This window comes from Sinocyclocheilus rhinocerous, unplaced genomic scaffold (genome assembly GCF_001515625.1).
Source record: "Sinocyclocheilus rhinocerous isolate Xijiao unplaced genomic scaffold, SAMN03320098_v1.1 scaffold78, whole genome shotgun sequence".
Classification (NCBI taxonomy): Eukaryota; Metazoa; Chordata; class Actinopteri; order Cypriniformes; family Cyprinidae; genus Sinocyclocheilus; species Sinocyclocheilus rhinocerous.
The window spans coordinates 64,815-68,473 of NW_015637122.1; the positions used below are offsets into that span (position 1 = coordinate 64,815).

At 38.1% G+C, this 3,659-nt stretch overlaps 1 long non-coding RNA gene across 1 annotated transcript in view; it reads right to left on the reverse strand.

Moving 5' to 3' along the window:
* Positions 1–336: 336 nt before the first annotated feature.
* The window catches only part of LOC107748488 (uncharacterized), a 28,825-nt gene continuing 25,502 nt past the window's right edge, over positions 337–3,659 (reverse strand). The window contains exon 4 of the long non-coding RNA XR_001640938.1: positions 337–593. This is a non-coding gene — a long non-coding RNA (uncharacterized LOC107748488). The remainder of the gene's footprint in view (positions 594–3,659) is intronic.

Below are 3,659 nucleotides of genomic sequence, written 5' to 3' on the forward strand. Positions count from 1 at the left end.
TTTGCAAATAATGTTAGTAGAGGCACGTTTTTCCAATGAGCCTACTGTATGTTGAAAAAAAAATCCCGTATACTTACTTAAAGGAGGGACACAACAAAATTTAACCCGTAATTGGGTGTGGGCTCTTTTGACATGGACAAGTAAGCAACCATCTAGCAACCACCAAGAATACCTTAAAAACCACCTAACAATGCCCTGGCCACCACTCCGAGCATCTTCATTTAGTGTTTCTAATATGCACCACTACAATTTCTTCAGGGGAAAAAAAAAGATTTTTGATAATCTTAAAGAGAATGTAGGATGATCCTTTTGAAAAAGAGAACACATTTACTCGGGACAACACAAACATGATTATTACAAGCATGTGTGTGTGAAAACAAGAAATGCCAGCTAACTGTTTGTCTTTTCCATTTGAAGCTGGCAGCGGCATCAGTTACAGATCCCGTCCATAATCCATCTGTGTCCCACTCACCCCTCTCAGTGTAATCAGGGCACTAATTCAAATTTGGGAGGAAGACAATCCGTGACGGACGTTTTTTGTGCAACTCCAAGTGGTGTCCCCCATGACCGGCGGAAATGTGGTGCAAAACTGTCTAAAGGAGGAAAAAAAGACTGAATTGAAAGAACACCAATGAGCACTTACAGAAAAGGTAACGACATGGGCATACACAGTGAATTAAAGTTACCCGAGCACTTAGGACTGCCTAATATAAAATAACACCTCGTCTTCTACAAAATCATCATTCTCCGCCTCATTTCATCTATCTGCGGAGGAGAATACACCCCAGACGTGTAGAGTAAAATAAAGAAGACTATCCTCCACAGCCCTCAATTATGTGTGGGTGAGAGGTAATAGTGAGGAAGAGGTTTCGGATAAGGTACTGTGCTCCCATGCTCCTTTTCTCTGCCGGCAGCCAGCCACATCTCCGCCACGGTTTAAGGCAGTGTCGAGTTACGGCTCAGCAAACCACGTTATTGCATTTGCAGCCTATTTCCTCTCATAAGCCTCCACTGCAGCTAATTAAGACGAGCGCGGACTCATCAGAATAATACACACCTTACAGAGGAAATAGTGGGATTCTGAGAAAGAACAGAAAAGAGAAATTCTTTGCGGACATAATCTGTTCCCATTCACACTTTCATGTCTTTGCTGTACATTTGACTGCACTGTTGACATTGTCATGCACGTACTCAAGAGAAACCCAGGCTATAATCTATTTTAATACAGGTGACAACACCCACCATTTCCCGTATGGCATCTAGGATTGCCAGGTTTGCGTAATAAAACCAGCCCAATTGGTATTCCAAAATCTTGTTCTGGGAGCTCAAACCCTCCTTCCTTCTCGGTCGAAATCATGTTTCATATATGCGGGGGGTTTCGCTTCAACCTGCAGACTAAAAAAAAACCAGAATCTGCGGCAACAAAAACGCACTTGATAACACTGATGGCAACTGGGCTTACAGCTTAATGTTTCGTCAGTTGCTCACTTGAAAAACACTTGCAATGGATTTTATCTTAATGATCTTATTTTTCTTTACTTATTGTGCAGATATATACTGCAAAAATATAATAATAATTAAGTTTGGGTTTCCAATTTTAAGATCCAAGTTTCTGGGCAATGCTCTAGCTTCTAAGTTGTTCTGGGTGACTATTAGGATATTGCTATGAGGTTGGTACGGTGTTCTGAGTGGTTTTTAGAAAACTGCTATAAGGTTTGTAGCATTTTTGTTGTTGTTGTTGTTGTTTCCCCCAAACAAGCTAAGTGCAAATCCCGCTCTGCAGCCGATTTCATTGGTCAACTCAATCACACAGTGATCTGTTGAGAAAAGGTCAGACTTTATTGACTCTGTTCAAAGTTCAGAAATATCATGGATGGATCCAACTGCGATAACAGTAATGCTATCTATCGGGATGTGCTTCCAACACTGTACTGAGATTAAGGTCAGGGTTTAGGTTAGGACTATGGATTAGTATTTATTTTAGAGTTGTGCATGCATTTAGCAATGTGATTGACATGACCAATGAAATATTTAGTATCGGCTGAATTGCTTTGAAAAAAAAAATAAATAACAATGAGAGTTTCATAAGATGTTATAGGTTATAGCAAAATCATTTCTAAGGTGTTCCGAGTGATTCCTTGGGATTGACTCTTGCATTGACATGTATTCATTTGGTAGATCATTTTATCCAAAGCTTATATAAATTCTTGCATTATCTGGGCTTTAAACCCAGGACCTAGGTGCTGCTAGCACCATGCTTTACTCTTTGAGCTACAGTAATGCTTGAAAACTGTATGATTAAAGAACCAAACTCAAACTATTTGTGATAGCCATGAATCACACCTGTAACCATACTTGACCAACATGAATTGTAAAAATGGTGATCCCTCTTTCAAATGCAAGTCTGTCTTTTTTTTCAGCTAATTACTTATTAATTTTGCCAAAATCATAAGCATGTTCGCTTATAGAAGTAATAAAATTCATGTCCTCAACAAGCTGCATGATCTAAGGTATCGTTCATTACCATACCACAAACATTGTGTGACAGGTTACACACAAAAGTAAGTAGCGAAGTTTGTTCAAAGTAGTATGAGCAATAGTATCAGTGATGCTTGCCTTGGCAAGTGGCTGTACATCTTGACATGAGCTGATTGGTTACCGTAACATCTTTATACACTACTGACTGGCTACACTGTATCTTAACCCAGGTTGAGCTCCAATTTGAAGCAACTGGCTGCAAGCCTTCGATTAACAAATTATGATGTCTACAAAACCTCTATAGCACTCTGTAATTCCACAAAATCCTTTAATGCTAAAACATGAACCACGCAGCTATTGTCGACATAAGCCAAATGCTTCAATCAAGAGCATCGCCTCTGGCCATATGAACATTCAGCATTCTTTCAAAAATCAGTACTCACAAACACAGCAACACATCGTGAACATATTGTCGTTCTGTTTGTGTTTAGCAAGTGTCTCTTAAAAAAGCAAGGAAAAATATATATTACAGATATATTGCTCTATGGGAGTAATTTATTTATTTATTTTTGGACTTTTGGAAGTTATGGAAAATCATGATGAAACTTCGATGGTTTGGGAAACCAAACATTTTCTATTTAGAATAAATACATTAATACATTTTTAAAATCCAATTGGAAACATACTATTAACATGCAATTAACATGCTATTAATGTGTTATTAACAATCAGCTATGCACAATCAGCATTCATAATAAAAAGGCTACTGACTTATATCTACATATAGTGAAAGATCACCTCATTGTAAGGAGATATTATGTCCTTTTACTTGAAGATAAAGTGAAATTCAGTTAAAGGGGTCATATGATGCGATTTCAATTTTTCCTTTCTCTTTGGAGTGTTACAAGCTCTTGGTGCATAAAGAAGATCTGTAAAGTTGCAAAGACTAAAGTCTCAAATCCAAAGAGATATTCTTTATAAAAGTTAAGAGTCAGCCACGCCTACCTAAAACGGCTCGTTCTAACACACCCCACATGTCTACGTCACGATGTGAGAAGATTTGCATAACGCCGCCCAAACGTTCACGCAAAGAAAGAAGGCGTAACTTAAAAATATTTGGCTGCACAACTGTTGATAATTCTAATAATAAATCAGCATATTAGAATGATTTCTGAAGATCA